The 22,246-nt window shown below is 36.1% G+C and overlaps 1 pseudogene; it reads right to left on the bottom strand.

Annotated features, from left to right (window-relative positions):
* Positions 1–16,675: 16,675 nt before the first annotated feature.
* On the bottom strand, positions 16,676–17,212 carry LOC118007429 (annotated as a pseudogene).
* Between the last annotated feature and the right edge of the window lie 5,034 nt (positions 17,213–22,246).

The raw sequence follows: 22,246 nt of genomic DNA, 5'->3' as shown, positions 1-22,246 counted from the left end.
AGGCTTTTAAGGATTAAAGGATAATGAGATAAATATTTTAGGGAAAAATATTTCCCTAAACTTTATTAATAACTTCCCTTGCACAAAGTCCAGGAAGTCTGGTTATGCTGCTTTCTGCACTCCAGAGGGCTTGCTGGGATTCCACCATGGCACCTAGGCCAATGAGAACACTATAAAACTTTTAAGCTTAAAAAGCAGAAATCAAGACAAAATTCTATTGATTTAAAAAGAAGTTAAATATGGGGCACCTGGGTGGCTCAGTCGTTAAGCTCAGGTCATGATCCCAGGGTCCTGGGATCGAGTCCCACATCGGGCTCCCTGCTCGGCGGGAAGCCCGCTTCTCCCTCTCCCGCTCCCCCTGCTTGTGTTCCTGCTCTCGCTGTCTCTCTCTGTCAAATAAATAAATAAAATCTTTAAAAAAAAAGTTAAATATTCTTCTTAAATGTGAGAACTCCATAAATCATGAGTTCCCAGGGGTGAGGTGACACATGACATCACAATCCACATCATCTTTATAGATAAGAGTAAACTATCTCTTTTTGTAGAATGCCACCATGTCAAAGCTAGCACCTTTCTTATGAGTCCCATCATTGCTCTCACCTTCCATTTGCCTTGTGATGCTCAGTGAGGACGCTGTTGTTATTCCTTTTGTAGTGAAAGAGCTAAATCATGGAATCTCAGCTAAGTTAATGATAGTTTGTTATTTTTTTCCATTTAAAATTAAATGACAAATGAATAGTTCTAAGATTTGGGCATTTACTGAGTTTCTACTATGTACCAGCTATAAATTTGATAAACATCATTTTATACTATCTTGGCCTTTATTTAAATATTTGCTGATATCTATATACCAAATACTATTCTTTGTGCATGCTGATATATAGCCAGAGGCTAAATGGACAATGTTCTTACTTTAGGATGCCTATAACAACCCTTTGAAAAAAGTATGTTTACCATTCTACTACAGATGATGATTGAGGATTACAACAGTTAAAAACCTAATCTAAGACTCCCAGAGCTGAATTTAAACATGCCATAATTCAAACTCATGATCATTTGATATAAAGTCAGTGATAAGCCTGTTAGGATGTGGTTAAGGGCAAAATATGGGGGAAAATAGAAAATTTCATAACCTGATGGAAATAATAATCTGACTACTAAGACAGTACTTATGTTTTTTAAAAACTCAACAGACAGTATAGTTTAGGGAAAAAATGTACTGGTCAAATAATCATACATACATTAGTACTTTTGTGCTGAAGTATAAGAAAAAGGGGGTCTGGAAGGTTTTCATGGAGAATTCCACTGGGTGTATATGCCTACAAAGATATGAAGAGAAAAATGACTGTCCAGGGGAGATAAAATACAGAAAGGGAGAAATTTATGTTTGAATCATAAGAAGTTAAGCATAAATAATGTAGGTGGTGTAAAAAAAAAAAATGAGATGTAGGTGGGATCTATTAGGATATTGTATTGAAAGCCAGGAGAGGAATTTATATATTTTTTTAAAGATTTATTTATTTTAGAGAAAGAGAGAGCAAGCAAGTGGGGGGAGGGCAGAGAAAGAATCCTGAAGCACACTCCCCGCTGAGCACAGAGCCTGACGTGGGGCTCACTTCCAGGACCCTGAGATCATGACTTGAGCCAAAATCAAGAGTTGGCCACTTAACCAACTGAGCCACCCAGGTACCCCAGGAATTTGTATTTTTAAGGACAGTATTTGGAAGTCAGTGTATTGATGACTGTTCAAAAGCAAAGTATAAACAATTATCTTCAGGAGGGAGAGGCCAAGACATCAATAGAGGAGGCTCCTGACCTTTCTACCTCCCACAGATGCACCAAACATACAGCTACACATAGAGCAATTCTCGGTGAAAAAAATACAGCAATTAGCTGAGTGACTCCTACACGGTAAGAAAATACCTAGACGAAATGAGAGAAAAGGTTGACATCTTCTCCATAGACTCTACCTCTGACACAGTAGCATACAAGCAAGAGGCAATCTCCAATTCCAGGTTTCTCCCTGAGGAGTGAAGGTTTTGGATCACACATAGTGCCTCAACTTTTAACACTTCCATCCAAGGGATAGGTCCCCAAAACACCTAGTTCTGAAAGTCAAAAGGGTTTGTGTCCATGAGACCCATTGGACTATAGCAAACTTAACAAGCATGTGAATGAGCACTTGCTGTGGTTATCCCCCAGGGCTCAGCACAAAGAAAACAGGCAAAAACACCAGTCTTCCAATCTGTCCCTGAAAGGGGTTTGACTGCATATTTTATACACTGTTTTCTACTTGTCTGCCTTCTAACTTAGCACACATCTAGGGACTTGCTGCAATTCATTCCAGAACCAAGGGGAGTTGATGAGCACTTCTACTACCTTCTCCCTCCCTTGAAGCTCACTTCAGTGCTAAAACCAGCATCTCTCTGGAAGGGGCTTGTATACATGTATGGCACCACAGTTTTTGTGACTGCTACCCAAAGGATGGCCCCTGGATTGCCTGGCTCTGGTTCCAATGGGGTTTGCATTCACAAGTACAATAGGACTATAGAAAAACCAAGAAACAGTTTTTATTTATTTTTTATTTTTTTTAAGATTTTATTTATTTATTTGACAGAGACAGCGAGAGCAGGAACACAAGCAGGGGGAGTAGGAGAGGGAGAAGCAGGCTTAAAAGCAGGCATAAAACAATAGTCTATTTTATGCTAATAACAACACCAAATACATAGAAAGGTTCTGCATTTTAACATCCCCACATTTTGTTTTTGATGTCACAATTTACATCTTTTTAGTGTGTCCATTAACAAATTATTGTACTTATATTTTTATACTTTTTTCAGTTAATTTTTATGCTAGAGACACAAATGTTTTTCCCACCACCAATACAATATTAAAGTATTCTGAACTCAATAAAGATACTTACCTTCACCAGTAAGTTTCACATATTTTGATATGTTTCCTGCTACTAGTTAACATTCTTTTGTTTTCAGCTTAAAGCCTTTTTTTTTTTTTTTTAACATGTCTTATAAAGCCAATCTAGTGGTGATTAACCCCTTCAGCTTTTGCTCTCTGGACAACTATCTTTCTTTCTTTTTTTTTTTTTTTTAAGATTTTATTTATTTATTTGACAGAGAGAGAGATAGCGAGAGCAGGAACACAAGCAGGGGGAGTGGGAGAGGGAGAAGCAGGCTTCCTGCTGAGCAGGAGGCCCGATGTGGGACTCGATCCCAGGACCCTGGGATCATGACCTGAGCCGAAGGCAGACCCTTAACGACTGAGCCACCCAGGCGCCCTGGACAACTATCTTTCAATTCTGAATAATATCTTTGCCAGATAGAGTATTCTTGGGTGGCATTTTTTTTCCCCAGCACTTTGAATATGGTATTCTATTCCTTTTACTCTGAAATACCTACTGAAAAATCTACTGATAGTCTCACTGGGGGTTCCCTTGTACATGATAAGTTGTTTTTCTCTTGCTGCTTTTAACATTCTTTCCTTAACTTTAACTTTTGGCAATTACAATATATCTCCTTATGGGCCTCTTTGGATTTGTTTTCTTTGCAACTCTCTGGGATTTCTGGATCTGGATGTCTGTTTCTTTCCCAGGTTGGGAAAGTTTTCAGTCATTTCTTTGAATAAGCTCCCTGTCCTTTTCTTTCTCTCTTTTTTTCTGGGACCCTTATAATGTATACATTGGTCTGCTTGATGGTATCCCTTAGTTATCCTCACTCCTTTTTAATTTTTATTTTATTTTATTTCATTTTATTTTTGCTGATTGGATTAATTCCACTGTCCTGTCTTCAGGTTCACTAATCTTTTTTTCTACTTGATCTAGTCTGTTGTTGACCCCCTCTATTAAATTTTTCAGTTCAACTGTTCTTCAGCTCTATGATTTCTCTTTGGTATATTTTTTTGTTGTCTATGTCTGTTAAAATTCTCACTTTCTTCATTCATTAACTGAGGTGAATATCTTTATGACAATTTTGATTCTCTATTGGGTAAATCACTTATCTTTTTTTTTCACTGGGATCAGTTTGTGGAGATTTGTGTCGTTCTTTTTCTTGGAACATATTTCGCTGTTTCTTCACTTTCTTTGACTCTCTGTGTTGGTTTCTGCATGTTAGGTAAAACACCCAGTCTTGACAGATTGGTCTTGTGTAGATGAATCTTGGCAATCAGCCTGGTCTAAGCACTGGTTGTTTTTTAAACCTTTGTGATTGTCCAAACCACTGTATTTGTTCTTAGTGGCTTCCAGTAGTTGAAAGTGTTTGAAAACAGACCCACCAATGTCCCAAATTGGAGGATCACACTCAGCACCCAGATGCAGGCTGATTGGAAGCCAGACTCTCAGGCAGCAGCTAAGGAAATATGTAGTTAAGCCTCTTGCAGGAAAAAAACTGGAAGATGGGAATTTTTGCCTGTTCCCTCTGTGCTAAGCCTAAGTGTATAGCCATTGGGGGGTGCTCTTGCACCTGTTTAAAAACTGTTTCTTGGGGCGCCTGGGTGGCTTAGTCATTAAGCATCTGCCTTGGGCTCAGGTCATGATCCCAGGGTCCTGGGATCGAGTCCCACATCGGGCCTCCTGCTCAGCAGGAAGCCTGCTTCTCCCTCTCCCACTCCCCCTGCTTGTGTTCCTGCTCTCGCTATCTCTCTCTCTGTCAAATAAATAAATAAAATCTTAAAAAAAAAAAAAAAAAGAAAGAAAGATAGTTGTCCAGAGAGCAAAAGCTGAAGGGGTTAATCACCACTAGATTGGCTTTATAAGACATGTTAAAAAAAAAAAAAAAGGCTTTAAGCTGAAAACAAAAGAATGTTAACTAGTAGCAGGAAACATATCAAAATATGTGAAACTTACTGGTGAAGGTAAGTATCTTTATTGAGTTCAGAATACTTTAATATTGTATTGGTGGTGGGAAAAACATTTGTGTCTCTAGCATAAAAATTAACTGAAAAAAGTATAAAAATATAAGTACAATAATTTGTTAATGGACACACTAAAAAGATGTAAATTGTGACATCAAAAACAAAATGTGGGGATGTTAAAATGCAGAACCTTTCTATGTATTTGGTGTTGTTATTAGCATAAAATAGACTATTGTTTTGTATAAGATGTTTTAGGTAAGCCTCATGGTAACCATAAACCAAAACCTATAGTAGATATGCAAAAGATAAGCAGAAGGGACCCCGAGCATACAAAACAGAAAATATCAAATCACAAAAGAAGAGAGCAAGAAAGAAACAGGAATTGTAAAATGGCCAGAAAATAATTAACAAAATGGCAATAGTAAATCTATACCTATCAATAATTATTTTAAATGTAAATGGACTGAATTCTTCAATCAAAAGAATGGCTCCAAATCAAGTGCAAGTCAAAATTCAAATCAAAACCAAATGAAATATCATCTCACACCAGTCAGAATGGCTAGTATCAAAAAATACAAGAAATAACAGGTGTTGGCAAGGATGTGGAAAAAAAGGAACCCTTGTGCACTGTTGGTGGGAATATAAATTGGTGCAACCATTTCAGAAAACAGTATGGAGTTTCCTCAAAAAAAATTAAAAATACAAATATCATATGATCTAGTAATTCACTTCTGGGTATTTACACAAAGAAAACAAAAACACTAATTTGAAAAGATATATGCACCCCAAGCTCACTGTAGCATTATTTACAATAGCCAAGATACAGAAGCAACCTAAGTGTCCATTGATAAATGAATGGATAAAAAGATGAGATTTTGCTGTTTGTAACAACATGGATGAACCTAGAGATGAAATAAATCAGATGAAGACAAATACATGCGATTTCACTTACACATGAAATCTAAACAAACAAACAAACAAAAAGAGTCATAAATACAGAGAACTGGTGGTTGCCAGGGGGGAGAAGGGGGGATGGGCAAAATAGGCGAAAGGGATTAAGAGGTACAAGCTTTCAGTAATAAAATGAATAAGTCACAGATATGGAAAGTACGGCATAAGGTATATAGTTAATAATATTGTAAAATTGTTGTATGGTAACAGATGAGGACTATATTTATCATGGTGAGCACTGAATAATGTATAGAATTGTCTAATTACTATGTTTTACTCCTGAAATTAACATGGCATTGTATGTCAACTGTATTTTAATATTAAAAAATGGTTTAAATTATTATAATTGCTACAAGAATTTTGGAGAGTATATATAATAGGAGATGATAATAATCAAAATATATAAAAATGTCCATATGTTTGTCTTAAGTGCTTTACTACTGATATTGAACTCTACAGAAATAATTAAAAAATAGGATAAAGCTACATGTGCCAAATGTTCATTGAAGCATTGTATATAATAGCAAAAAATATAGAACTAGGTTTGGTTTTCATAACATAAAGGTAAATTATGTTACATCAACTTAATGGAAAATTACTCAGCTATTAACATGAGTGGCTATGATAATCATTTATTTATTTATTTATTTTTAAAGATTTTATTTATTTATTTGAGAGAGAGAGAATGAGAGAGAGCACATGAGAGGGGGGAGGGTCAGAGGGAGAAGCAGACTCCCTGCCGAGCAGGGAGCCCAATGCGGGACTCGATCCAGGGACTCCAGGATCATGACCTGAGCCAAAGGCAGTCGCTTAACCAACTGAGCCACCCAGGCGCCCTATGATAATCATTTAGAAGCATGGGAAACTAGATTCTAAAAGTCAGTTAAAGCAGTGGATTATAAATTTGTATAGAATTGGGATTACAGCTAAGCAACATATTTGTTATTGTACAAAGGCATAAGTGAAATTTGCAAAAGTAAAGAGAGAGAGAGAAAAAACCTGAAAGGATTAAAAAACCAAACCAAACCAAACCAAGACCCAACTATATGCACTTTAGGAACACACATCAAAGTGGAGGGATGGAAAAAGACGGAAGCCAAAAAAAAAAAAAAAAAAGTTAAAAAAAGCAGGAGGAATTATATTTAGATAAAATAGACATTAAGCCAGATCTGTAACAATAGACAACGTCATTATGTAACAATAAAGGGGTCAATTCAAGAGGATATCATAATTGTAAATATTTATGCACCCAACACTGGAACACCTAAGTATATAAAGCAAATATTAACAGATTTTAAGAGAGAAATAGCAATACAATAATAGTAGAGGAGTTCAATATCCCATCTTCAACAAGTTACAACATTTTGATGGAAAATAAATATGGAAACACTGGACTTAAATTATACATTAGACCAGATGGATCTAATAGACATTTACAGAACATTCCATTCAACAGCAGCAGAATATACATTTTTCTCAAGCACACATGGAACATTATCTGGGATAGATCATATGTTAGTCCACAAAACAAATCTTAATAAAATGAAGGATAAAGATCATGCCATCATCTCAATACATGCAAAAAAGAATTTGACAAAATTCCACATCCTTTCATGATAAAAACTCTCCACAACCTGGGTATAGAAGGGACATAGCTCAACATAATAAAAGCCATATATGACAAGTCCAGGGTTAACATCAAACTTAAAGGAAAAGCTTTCAGAGATCAGGAACAAGACAAGGATGCCTACTCTCTCCACTTTTATCCAAAATACTTGAAGTTAGCCAGAGAAATTGGTCAAGAAAAAGAAATAAAAGTAATCTAAATTTAAAGTAAAATTATCTCCATTTGCAGATGACATGATTTTACATATAGAAAAACCTAAAGATTCTACCAAAACAGTGTTAGAATAAACAAATTAAGTGAAATTGCAGGATACAAAATCAATACATAAGAGTTAGTTGTATTTATGCACACTAACAGGAAAGTATTGGAAAGAGAAATTAAGAAAACAATCCTGATTACAATAACAACAAAAAGAATAAAATACTTCAGACTATATTTAACCAAGGAGGCAAAAGATCTCTACACTGAAAACTATAAAACTCTGATGAAAGGAATTGAGGAAAATAGAAATAAATGTAAAGCGATTCCATATTCATAGATTGGAAGATCCGGTACTGTTAAAATGTCCATATTGCCCAAAGCAATCTACAGATTCAATGCAAACCCTGTCAAAAATACAACTGCATTTTTCACAGTTATAAAAATCCTAAAATTCTTACATAATCACAGAAGACCCTAAACAGTCAAAACAATCTTAAGAAAGGAGAACAAAACTGGAGATGTCATACTTCCTAATTTTAAGCTGTATTGCAAACCTGCAGTAATCAAAATAGTGTGCTAATGGCATTAAAAAAAAAAAGACACATAGCCCATGGAATAAATTAGAGTTGATTAATTTTTGAAGGAGCCAAGAATATATAATGAAGACTAGTCTTTCCAATAAATAATGTTGAGATGTAAAGATTCAAAATACACAATACAAATTCAAAATAACTCATAGCAAAAAACAAACAACCCAGTTAAAATATGAGCAAAAGACCTGAAAAACATTTTTCCAAAGAAGAGATAGACATGGCTAACAAGGACACGAAGGAGTGCTCAACATCACTAATCAGCAGGGAAATGCAGTGAGATATAATACTGTAATGCAATGATATCACAATGAGATATCATGACACATTTGTTAGGATGCCTATTATCAAGAAGAAAAGAGAGAATAAGTGCTGGGGAGGATGTGAAGAAAAGGAAATTCTTTTACACTCTTAATGGTAATATAAACTGGTGTGGCCACTATGGAAAACAGTATAAAGTTCCCTCAGGAAAATAAAAATTGAACTTATTGTATGATCCAGCAATCCCACTTCTGGGTAATTATCTAGAGGAAATGAAATCATAATCTTGAAGAAATATTTGTACTTCCACAGTATACAAATGTTAACTATTATTATCACCAACCTTAATCAAGTCAAGACCTTGTTTTGTCATTTTTTACTTATGAAGAGCTTACAGCTTCTAAGGATATTGGATGCCTGCCTCTGGTTCAACACAGTGACCATTTCCCTTTGTCCAGCCTCTTCTGATTTCAGTGCCAACCAGACTCTTTTCTCTAAGTGACTCTAGTCCAATCTCTCCTGCTTCTAATTTAGCCTTGCATTTCTTTATTAAGTCTTGGCTTTTGCCTTGTTCCCATAATCCAGATCCTTCTCAGAAACGGAGTCCTCTAATAGAAGAGAGAAGCATGACCTATGTGAACACTCGGAGCCTGTCTCTACTTCTCTGTCAATAGCCTTGGACATTGCATAGTTTCCCTCTCCCTCAAGGCCAAGGTCTCCCATTCTTTTATGGAAAAGGATTGATAACTATTCTAGTTTAGGAGAGTCACATGGTCTCTATCATAACTGCTCAACTCCGCCACTGTATCACAAATGCAGCCATGAAGAATACATGAATGAATGGGCTTGGTTACATTCCAATAAAACTTGATTTACAAAAAAAAAAGGTATGCAGGATTTGCTTATGTTCTTAGTTTTATTTCTGGACCTCTGCTCTAGGCCTCTGGCAGGCTCTTCTTCTTTTAGCTTAATTCTGTGGGACTCCAACAATCTCAAAGGTAACCCACCCAGGGCCAATAATTTTGCCAAAGGTGTGACATGGACCATAAGTCAGAAAAAAAGAAAATTTCATTTCTACCTTTTATATTTTTTTGCTATGAATCTCAAGAGCAACACTTAAAATGTATCTCCACCTTGTTTTTATCCATTCTTCATTAGTAAGTCAGGCTCCTGCTCCCAAGATAAGGATATGTAAGCAACATAACCACAAGCTGTCACTGGTGGTTAGAGACACCCCACAGGGAGTGTGCTGCACACTTGCAGAGTTGACTCAAGTTTGCCTTTCAATTTGGCAGCAGGTGGAGTATCAGGTTTCTCATCACCATAAAAATAATGTAATCCCCATCTCAAATTGGAAAAAGTCTCCCAGGAATAAACCTTGAATATGCTGCTGGTATTTCAGGAAAAGAGAAGCAGGTCTTAACTGAGAGAATTACTGACCTCTGGGGCTCTTCTTAAGAGTTAATAACAGAGCCAAGAAGTGCCCCTCCTCTAATCACTGCCAATCCTTATATCTCTGTTTCGGTACCATGAATGTTAAACTGTTCAGACACCATGCCCTATAGCTTAATCCTGCTTCTCTCTCTTATATATCCAACCACTTTCTCTTAGATGGATTGTTATTTTTAAACACATTTAAATTTCTCCCAAGTAATTCAAAAACCAAAACAAGCAAACATTTCCTCTCTTTTTTCCATAACTTTTATTCCTTCTTAACTATCTATGCCAGTTGTCTCTACTTCATGCCACTTTCCCCTCAGCCCTTCCAATCTGGTTTCTAGCCTCATCTTTCTACTAAATCAAGTGTTGTTAAAGAACATCACTGACATAATGATTGTTGAATTAAATGAGCATTTTTCTCTCCTCAGTTTTCTTGATTCTGAACAACATTTGATAAAGTTGACCTCTTCCTCCTCCTTAAAATACACTACTTCCTCGGCTTCCATGACAAATCTCTTCCTGAATTTCCTCTTCTCTCTGGCCACTTGCACGGCCCTGTTCAGTGCTGTATTTTCTCATCTTTACCACCACAGTGTCATGAAGTTCCTACTTCATGCTAAACACCAGGCAAATCTTAGAATATAATCAGGTATAAAAGAAAAGTCTAATCGTGATATGTTAAAGAAGTGGTATGTAATAGTCCCAAGCCCCTTATTCCTTCCTGCATGGCAGTTATTAATAACAGTAGAATTGGGGTGCTGGGTGGCACAGTTGGTTAAACATCTGACTCTTGGTTTCAGCTCAGGCCCTGATCTCAGGGTCATGAAATCGAGCCCTGTGTCAGGCTCCATGCTCAGTGCAGAGTCTGCTTTAGATTCTCTCTCCTTCTCTCCCTCACAGCCACGTTCTCTCTCTCTCTGTCTCTAAAATAAATAAATCTTAAAAAAAAAAAAAAGCAGTAGCATCTTGTTTTAAAATTGAGTCTTTTTTTTCAATCATAGCAAATACTGGTATCAGTGGAGCTCAATGGGAACTTTACATTCACTTAATATTTACCTGATTCTTCCTTTACCTAAAGCTCAGTTCATCTGTCCCTCCAATTTCTGACACATTTACTGGGACAAGTTCCACAGTATACAGCTCCCTTCCCCTTATCATGACTTTATGACACTTAACTGACAATTGAAGAATAATTTTAAGTCAAAGACTTTCATGATTAAGTCATGCCAATGGCTTCAAGTGTACAGAGAAGAGGTCCAATGAGAGAATAGGATCTTATTAATATTGGAGGCAAAGGGGTCCACAGCCCTCAGAATATGGGCTGTGGGAGGGGTGGTTTTGTGGTGGTGGTTAGGACAGAAAAATACAGTGCAAAGAAACCTAGAAACAACATATGAAATGATGCTAAAATTAAAATAAGTCCCAGAGAGAAAGGTAGAGTTAAGCTACCAAATTTTTCTACTCCGTTATTTTTGCCTAACTCTTAGACTATTTTGAGAGCCATTAATTCAATCTTAACCCTAGAAAATATTCATTTTTTTCTCCAGAGATACAAATTTGGCCTTCATTTGAGGGTAATTGATTATCTAAAAATTTCACATCTTTAGGTCTCTACTGAATTGTCTCAAAATCATCCCATGGATCAAGAGTTATGAAATAGAAAAGACAAACAGATGGATGGCAAATGCCAAAGCTGAGGCCCTTCTGTAAGGATTTTGTGTTTCCCATTAGAGAAATAATGCAGCCTCCATCTAATTTGCAAGTTTAAAATTGCAAATCTAACTCTTGGGAGAAAATTGGGTAAATCACAAGTGAGTATTGCTTAAGTTTCACATGAGTAAATATATTGTGGTTGTGTTGGTATTATTCAACACTCAGAGCCACAAAATACATTTTTTGTATCATTTTATTTGTAGAAGAATGGCACAATTATTTTCAGAATAATTAACTCCTCAGTTTAGTGACAATTATGTTCCATTATAATAATTAAAATCATACCCTGCTATTTGGATGAACTCAATAGAATAATGATTTCTTAGGGGAAGATTTAATCGGATCATTTTTTTTCTCCAGCATTAAAAATATCTGTAAATTATTTCAATTCATTGTATCACTGCTTGTGAATTTTTCTGCTGTCCTACGGAAAGAAATATCACAAACAAAATGGCAGTCTCAACCCACCCTTGAACCATCTGTGCATTATAATTGTTACTGGAGGTATGCCGGGGCTTGGCAAAATGCAGAGCTCATGGCTGGGCATAACAGCAGGGTTACAGATGGTGGGAGTACCTGAAATCAAGTGGGTTAAAGCAGGTGGTGAGCAGAATATTGGTGTTTTAGGGGACTGGTCTATTGAAAGGAGAGCTCTAGTAAGTGAGTGAGAGAAGTGAGGAAAGGTCAATAGCTCTCTTGGGGATGAAGTTGACAAGAGCTTGAAAGAGTTTTAGGGCCCCAAGCAAATGGGCTGGAATTCAGGAAAGCACTCCTGCTTTAAGGATGAACTGAAGTATAAGGCAGAAAACCAAGAGGAAATGTGCTAGCCCAATATAAGTAGGTGTTAGGGAAGAGTTAAGACCTTTTGGATATTTTGGTGTTTTATTTCACCCTGAAACATAACAGAGACTGGGATCATAGCAGTGCAGTGATCAACCCTACTTAATGTATTGGTAGGTAATGCTACTGCTACATAGTTTGTCTCAATTTGAATTACTCATATACTGAATGCAGAGGGTAGGAAATTTGGATTGAGGCAGGTGTTGAGGGTCTTAATATGAAAAGCATAAACTTGGGGCATCAAGGCAAGAGTCAGAAGCAATAAACTTAGAAGTGCACTTAGGTAATGGTAGATTCTTTAGATAATGGTAGGTTACACGGTGGCCCTCTTTGTGTACCCTTGTCAGTGTGAATGACTTGGGAATAAGAGGCAGTTTGTAGCGAGACAGAAACCATTAGAGTAAGAGGTCTACAAAGTCAGGCCAGGTACCTAACATGGTCTGCCACATGGTAAGGGTTTAATGCATATTTGTTGAATAAAAATGGATTAATTAATAAAATGACTGCTAGTGAATTCTGTCAATTGTAGAATTCTCAGACTCTCTAAACATAGGGGTGGGGTCAGGGTTTATGATTAATTGGCAGGTTCTTTATTATTTCCTGATTCTTTTTCTTACCACTTTATTGTGTTATAGTAAATGTATACCTCATGAGGCTCAAACTTTCTAGCTCCAACAGAGGCAGGGAAACATTATGAATTCTGGGAAAGAATAGCTTCTCCAAAGGCAATAAAACAAGAAGAGAATGTAAAAAGTCTTATAAAGAGGATTAGAGTTTACTTAGGGCTAGGGTGAGACAGCCAGTCGCTACAAGAATTCCTAACTACCCTGAAACAGGAAAGGACCTGAGAGGGTTAGTGTGCATCCTTCTTGAGACCCAGGTTCCTTGAACCTGATTCCTCCACTCTGCCCTCTTGGTGCAACTGATCCCACTCTTAACCAAGGGACTCAGTAGTAACTCAGCCTAGGAAGGAGAAGGTGCCTGAAATTCTATAGAAAAAACTATATAACCTGCTGGTGGCTCAGTACTAGAATAAAATGACCAAAGATTTTATTTTTTTAACAATGTAGAGAGTCATGATTGTCAGTGTCTAGAGAGTCATCTGGTATTTGGAGGAAAGCTACATCCCAGAAGAAAAAATACTTCAAACGATTTGGACCACAGTCTCCTATACTGAGTGGCACAAAGTCTAACTGCTGTTGGATACAGGTAAGATTGTCTAAGGACACAGTGGCAAATCCTTTGCTGGTTCTTTGGAATTAGCACCACCTATGTCCCACAGCTCAGTTCATTCATAAACTTAAGCCAGATATGTCAAACTTATTTTTTAGCTATTCACCCTGTTTCCTTTTGCTCTGAACTTAAATTTTTCAATTCATACCATCACACTGAGCCCAGATATTTATTTCTAAACTTAATTCCTGTATCTGCATCAGGATCGTTCTCTTGGTGGATCTGACTCAGCCTAACTATGATTTTTGAGTCATTGGCTTTCTGTAGCATCACTAATACCTTCTTCCTCAATCATTGTATTGATTTTGTAAAACTTATTCTAGAATTATCTTTCCTACTGCACCACCTCTTACAGAGTAACATTACACTTAGCTATAAAGCTTGAGAACATAAAGCATGATTTCTCATTTTATTCCCAGTCATACACACAGTGATTAGTAGTCAGTACATACTGGTTGAATGAATGAATGACAAGATTATATCTGCCTTATTTTAAACAAGAGTTTATAAGAGTTGTCTTTATAAAATGAAAGCTAGAATAGCTTTTCAAAGTTCTACATCCACTTTACATCATTATCCTGGAGTTGTGGACATGTTTCTTGCCCTTCAATATCTTCCAATCTAGTGGGGAAAACAGACATACACATGGTATCTATTAGGGGCTGGTGAAGATTTATACAGATGCTGCAGGAAGATGAGGGAACAACTGTGCAATCTGTTAGGGTGAAGAAAAGGAAAGGATAGCTATTGTGATCTTTAAATATTGAGCAGTAAGTAAGCAAATGAAGAGGAATGGGGATTGATTTCTATGGGAGAAGTGGGTATGGAAAGATATAGAGCCTTTCTAACAGAGGGTTATTACAATAAAAGTCAAGAAGTATGATAGAGGACAATTACTTGCAATTTAAGTGTTACTGGAGCATGAAGTTTCAGGCAGAGAAAGACCTGAATGGGACTGGAGAGTTGGAAAGGACCAGATTACAGAGGGATTTATACTCTGATAAGGATCCTAAATGTTTTTCTATGGGCAGTAAAGGAAGGACATAGGTAATTAGCAATTTAGAAAACTCTGGAAGATATGCAAATGATTAGTTGAGATGGGCAACTCCCAAGGCAGGGAAACCAGTTAGAAAAACAAAGCAATAATCTAGAGGAGGGAGATAGGACAACCTGAACATGGTAAAAATAGATGTGAAAATGAAGTGTCTAAACTTGGTGCTTGAATGGCAAAGGGTCTGAAAATTATACTGGAGTCAAGAATAATTCCCAGGTTACTAATTAGGCTGAACAGTTGGATGGTGGTGACACTAATTGAAAAAGAGCCTGAAAGAGAGGGAAAGTGAGGAAATCTCTGAGCAAGGTGTCTGCAGAATATCCACATGAATCTGTGCACTAGGTAATGGACTTCATGAATTTGAAATTTGAGGAGAAACAGCTAACAATGTCAATTTGAAAATCATTAGCATATAGGTAGTCAAAACCATGAGGATATTATGAACTTGTTCAGGGAGAATGTCTGGAGAACACAGAATTGAGCACTGAATCAGGATGAATAACTATATTTAAGTAGTGGAATGGAAGAAAAGCCTATCAATTTAACCATTATCAGACTTGTCTTAGGTGACAACATAATATTTCCCCTACCACAAAGTCTGATGTTGGATACAGGTGCATCCCTACCACCTCTTAACTCTATAACCCACTGCAAACTGGCCTCTGCCTCCCCATACCCTTTTTGTTTTTTTAATTAGACTTTTCATTTAGAGATACTTATAGATTCACTTGCAGGTGAATGAAATAATACAAAACTCTCCATGTGCTCTTTACCAAGTTACTCTTATTGGTAAAATCTTGCAAACTGTGACAGAAAGGATATTGGCATTGATACAGTCAAGATATAGAACATTGCCTTTACTACAAGGATTCCTCATGTCCTTTTGCAACCAAATCCTCTTTCCCTCAGCCTTCAACCCCTCCTTAACTCCTGTCAAGTACCAACAGGTTCTCCTTAGGATTTTATCATTTCAAGAATATTATGTAAATTGAATCACACAATACATAACCTTTGGGATTGGCTTATTTCACACAATGAAATTTTCTGGAGATTCATCCAGGTCATTATGAGTATCATTACTTCATTTCTTTTTATTGCAAAGTAGTACTCCATGGTATGGATGTAATAAGGTTGGTTTAACTAGTCACCTTTTGAGGGGCTTCCCCCCCACCAGTAGAAATAAAGCTCCCTGTAAATATATGTATACAGCTTTTTGTGTGAACATAGGTTTTAATTTTGAGGGATAAATGATCAGGAATGCAGTTCTGAAGTCCTGTGGTAGTTACATGTTTAGTTTTTTTGACTGCCACAGTGTTTTATTTTGTTTTGTTGAGAGTATACAATTTTACACTCCCCTCAGCAATGCAGTATATGATCCAGTTTCTGTGAATCCTTGCTGGCATTTGGTGTTGCCACTATTTTTTATTTTAGCCATTCTGATAGACATATAGTGACACCTCATTGAGGTTTTCATTTGTGTTTCCCTCGTGCCTAATGATGTTGAGTAAATTTTCATGTGCTTAGGTGCCATCTGTAAATCCTGTTGGATAGAATTTATCTTCTTGTCTTTTGCTCAATTTCATAATCCCATTTTTTTTTTACTGATAAGATTTGAGTTATAGGTTCTTGATATTCCTTCTTTGCTAGTTATGTGGTTTACAAATATTTTCTCCCACTCTAGTAGTTGTCTTTTTAATTCCTTAATAGAATCTGTCACAGAAAAGATTTTTAATGAAGTCCAATTTATCAATTTTTCCTTTTATAGACCATGCTTATATGGTGTCAAGTCTATAAACTCTATACCAATATCTCAAAGATTTTGTTTTCCCCCTAAAGTTTCACAGCTTTAACTTTTATATTTAAGTCCATAATACGTTTTTTTTTAATTACTGTATCATTATTTTTAATGTCCAGCATTTACAATACGAGGGCCAGAGCTTTCTCCCCAAATCAAGTTTATAAATTCTCAGTTGGCTTGTGAGGCCAATAGGGATACTTCTTCTTGTCTAATTTGGTTTCTGGGAAGACTTCATTCAGGTCCTCAATGGTCATCTGATCAAATGGAATTATGTTCCTCATCTTCTCCAGCTCTTTTTCATATTCCTCAATCCTGGCCTTTGAGAGAGACAAAAACTTGGCACAACTTTTCACATCTTCTTTTTCTTCAGCATCCACCTGAACAGTATATTTATCCTCTGGCACAGGAACCTTCAGGGCATTAAACTTCTCAAAGTCATCTACCAAACCAGCCTTCACCACATTGGCCTTGTAATAAGCCCAGTCGATAGCAGGTGGTTTCTCAGGGAGAGTAGCCATCCTGGAGGTAAGTGACTCATTCCAGGATTTCAGGGAGTTAGCAATGGCCTTCTGGTTTCGGGGTATGATCTCCCCAAAAGCTACCCAGTCAATGGTTTTTAGAGCAAGTTTTCACACAGCCATCTTGAGATCCTTCACCGACCCCAGTGGCCCAGAGTCCACAGACCCATAATACATTTTTAATTAAATTTTATAGATTTGGGTCCTATTTTGTTATTTGTTTGGCCTATCAATGTCCACTTGCTCCAGTACTTGTGAAAAGACTATCACTAGTTTTTGCCATTTTAGTTTTTGCACTTTCGTCAAATATCAGTTGGACATATTTGTATGGGTCTATTTCTGAGTTCTCTATTCTTTTCCATTGATCCATCTCTCTCTCTGCCAATTCCATGTATTCTTGATCATAATAGCTGTAAATCAAGTTTTCAAATTGGGTAGACTTTGCTTTTCAAAATTATTTTAGCTGTAAGTTTTGTGGCCTTTCCATATAAATTTTAAGATAATCTACTCTCTCTCTCCAGAAAGAAAGAGAGAAAGAGAGAGAGAGAGAAAGAGAGAGAGAAAGAGAGAGAAAGAGAAAGAGAGAAAGAAAGAAAGAGAGAAAGAGAGAAAAAAAGAAAAACGAAAGAAAAAAAGAAAGAGGAGGAAACTTTCTGGAATTTTGATAGGAATTGTGTCAAATCAGTATTGGGGGAGAATTCACATATTTACTATGTTGATTTTCCCCAAACCATGAACATGGCATGTCTCTCCATTTATTTACACCTTCTTTGATTTTTTTTCTGAAATCAGCTTTAGATAATTTTCAGCATACAAACCCTTTACAAGTGTTTTGTTTGCTTTTAGATTTATACCAAAGAATTTCATCTGGGGGGCTACTTTAAATGGTATTTTGAATTTTATTGTCCACATTTTTTTGCTAGTATGTAGAAATACGATTTTTTTTAAATCTGTTCCTTTTATCTTTTCTTTTTATTCTTTATCCTGCAACCCTGCTAAACTATAGATCGCTTGAGATTTTCTATGAAGACAAGTATGCCAACTGCATATGAGGACAGGCTTATTTCTTCCTTTCTGACCTGGATATCTTATTTCCTTTCCTTACTTACTGTATTAAAACTCTTAGCACTATATTAAGTAAGAGTGGCGAAAGCAAAAATCTTCATCTTGTTCACTATCTTAGGGGAAAGCATTTAGTCATTCAGGAATAAGTATAACATTAGCTGTAGATATTTTGTAGATGCCCTTTATCAAGCTGAATTTCCCTCTATTTCTGCCAGGGTAGTATAATGAACAGGTAGTAAATTCTGTTAAATTCTTATTTTGCAACAATTGATATGAAATGTGATATTTATTCTTTAACTTGTTAATATAGTGGTTTGTACAGATTGATTTTTGAACATTTAGCCAGCCTTGCACCCTGCAACAAATACGACCTGATCATAGCTTTAAAATATTTTTTATATTGCTGGATTGTATTTTCTAATATATTTTGAAGAATTTCTGTGGGCACCTGGGTGGCTCAGGTGGTTAAGCATCTGCCTTCGGCTCAGGTCATGATCCCAGGGTCCTGGGATTGAGTCCCGCATCAGGCTCCCTGCTTGGAAGGGGGCCTGCTTTTTCCTCTCCCTCTGCTGCTCCCCCTGCTTGTGCTCTTTCACTCTCTCTGTCAAATAAATAAATAAAATCTTAAAAAAAAAAAAGAATTTCTGCCTCATTTATGAGTGATATTGTTCTTTGGTTTTGTGGGGGGGGGTTGTTTTGTTTTGGTACTGTCTTTTCTGTTTTGGTATCAAGGCTATCTCAGATTAATAAAACGAATTGGGAAGTAAATCTCCTATTTTCTGAAAAGTGCTTAAAATTGGTGTTAATACATCTTTAAATATTTAGTAGTTTTCTCCAGTGATTCTAACTGGGCATGGAAATTTCTTTTCTGAGAGTTTCTAAATTATTAATTTGGTTTCCTAAATAGTTATGTAATTATGCAAATTACTTACTGTACATTGTGTGACTTGTGGTATTTTTTGGTTTTTTAGTTATTTGTCTTAAGTTGTCAAATATATCTGTAGAGAATTCCCTGATGTATTATGATTCATTTGATGTCTGCAGGGTCTATGGTAATATCTCATTTCATTAATATTTGTAGTTTTTATATTTTCTCAGTCATCCTAGAGGATTTTGAAATTGTTGATGGTTTCAAAGAACTAGCTTTTTGGTGTCACTGATTTTCTCTACCCACCTCCCCTTTTTTTTTGCCAAGAGTTTATCCATTTAATGTATTTGTTCTTCTAAATATTCCAAGACAGGATGGAAATTTTAAAGTTGGGGATAGAGGACTGAGGCACAAAGAAGCACAAACACACTAAAGACCTTCTACAATCATATTGCTAAAACACCATGAAAGAGCAGCTCTGAAATCTAAAAACTAAAACCCCATTGCCATGATGTATAATTTTCAAGACCGAGTGTGCCAGGAGGAGAAATTCGCATTGTGACCAAGGAAAAGCCTTTGTGAGAAGATTACTGTAGGGTGCTCCCCATCAGTTGAGCACACCCTTGCTCTTGTAGTTACTGTCAACCCAAGGTTGATGTGAAATGATCAGGTGAGAAATTTTCTCTTCCACCACAGTCAGCAGTACCTGAGTTTCCTTATCAAATGCAGATTTGTCCAGCCTGAAATTCTGCAGGGCACAGAGGGCTCAAAGCCTTATATAATCCCACCCACTCATCATAGTCTAAAATAATCCATTCAAGGTTCAGGCTCCTCAGTGATTTGCAGATGGTGAGAGCTGACCCTATTTTTAATTTCATTAATTTCTGCTCACCTTGGAATTATTACAGTTTTGTCTAGGTTTTTGAGGTAGAGTTCTAGACTATTGGTTTAAAAATCTTTACACTTTTCTAATGTGTGCATTTAGTGCTGTAAATCTCCCTCTCAACACAGCCTTTAGTTTTGTCACACATATTCTGTTATGATCTATTTTCATTTTAACTCATTTCAATGTAATTTTTAAAATTTCTCGAGACCTTTTTTTGATCTATGGATTTAGTATGTTTAGTTTTGAAGTATTTGAAGATTTTTCTAATTCTAGTTTGCTTTCATTGTTGTTAGAGAACACATTGCATGCTTTAAACTGTTTTATACTTGAAATTTATTTTAGGACTTAAAATATGGTCTAGTTTGGTATATGCTCTGTGGTCACTTGAAAATAATGTATATTCATCTTTCACTGTGAAGGTGTAATGTTCTATAAATGTCTATTATATTCTGTTGGTTGGTGGTGTTATTGAGTCCTATATATTTCCTAGTTTTCTTTTTAGCTCTCCTGTCAATTGTTCTGAGAGTGATATTACAATCTCAGACCATGATTATGAATTTGTATATATGGTCAATTCAGCCAGTCACTGCTTCCCACATTTTGCAGGTCTAATTGTTTGATGCATACTAATTTAGTTTTGCAATCTTGGGAGATTGACCTTTTTTCATTATAGAATATTCTTCTCTCTCACAATTTTCTTTGCTCTGATGTCTACTTTATCTATTAATATAGCTACCCCTTTTATCAATATTTGCATATTTTTCATCCTTTAACTTTCAGACTACTTATAATGAATTTCTTTTAGACAGCATATAGTTGGTTTATATTTTTCAATCCACTCTTTTAATTTCATTTTTAGACCATTCATTTTTATTGTAATTATTTGTTAAGGCATACATCTGTCATTTTATTTTTTAGTTTCATGCTTGGTTTTCCTTTTCCTACTTTCCTCTGTTACTTGAGTATTTTCTAGAATTATATTTTGATTTATCGATAGCATTTTTGAATGGTTGATATCAGTATTTTTTTTTAAAGATTTTATTTATTTGACAGAGAGAGACACAGTGAGAGAGGGAACACAAGCAGGGGGAGTGGGAGAGAGAGAGAAGCAGGCTTCCCGCGGAGCAGGGAGCCCCATGCGGGGCTCGATCCCAGGACCCTGGGATCATGACCTGAGCTGAAGGCAGACGCTTAATGACTGAGCCACCCAGGTGCCCTGGTTGATATCAGTATTACACCATATATGTATATAAAAGTTTCCAGATATTAGTTTCATCATTTACCAGTTGAGTAAAGGTACTTTGCCTCTTTTTACAATTGTTTACCTTCTTCTATTTATAATTGCCTTAAATATTTTTTCTACAGATGTTTAGAATCATATCAGACAAAATTTTTTTCAACAGTCAATTTAGAAAATTAATGGGAAAATGAAAGTTTTTTTTGTTTGTTTTTTGCTTACTTTGTTTTTTCTCTCTGATGTTCCAAGTTTCGTTCTTTTGTTTTCTTTCTATATTGAGAAATTCCTTTAGCTGTTCTTTTTTTAGGTCTGCTGGTGAGAAATTCTCTTAGTTTCCTTCACCTGAGAATCTGTTGATTTACCTTTCATTCATGAAGAATGCTATGACAGGATTCTGGGTTGACAGTTCTTTTTTTTTTTTATTTTTGATCAACATTAATTTACTTTCTTCTGGACTCCAAGGTTCCCGATCAATTGTCATGAATAGTTTTTCCAAAGACATAAAAGGTATTATTTTTCTCTGGTTGCTTTCAAGACTTCCTTTGTCTTAACTTTTATAAGTTTTATTATAAGGCATCTTGACACTGATGCATTTGCTATTATCTTATTTGGTAATAAGTGATTGCTTAGCTCCTTGAATCTCTAGGTTTAGGTCTTCTTTCGAAGTTAGGAAAATTCAGCAATTATTATCTGTATACATTTTAGTCTCACATTTTCCTCTTTTCAGTACTCTGATGACATGAAATGTTAGATCTGTTTATAGCTCCACAGACACTTGATGTTTTTATTCAGCCTACTTTCTCTGTTAATAGTGTGTCATTTCTATCATTCTATTTTACATCTCACTGATTCTTCTGTCCCCTTTGTTCTGCTGTTGAGCCCATTTGCTGAGCTTTTAATTTTGATATGATTTTTAGCTCTAAAATTTCAGTTTGGTCTCTTTGTAGGTCCAATTTTCTGAGACTTTCTACTTTTCCATTTGTTAAGCCAATTGTTATCAGATAGTTCTGAGCTGTTTTCCTTTTGATTTTGGCATCTATTATTTGTCTCTTCCTCCCTCCTCCCCCTTCAGTTTGAGATCTTCATGGTAATTGGCATGGC

Source organism: Mirounga leonina, unplaced genomic scaffold (assembly GCF_011800145.1).
Source record: "Mirounga leonina isolate KUSES-001 unplaced genomic scaffold, KU_Mleo_1.0 Mir_125, whole genome shotgun sequence".
NCBI lineage: Eukaryota > Metazoa > Chordata > Mammalia > Carnivora > Phocidae > Mirounga > Mirounga leonina.
Note: the sequence above shows the minus strand (reverse complement) of the source record. Positions and strands in the feature narration are given on the sequence as shown.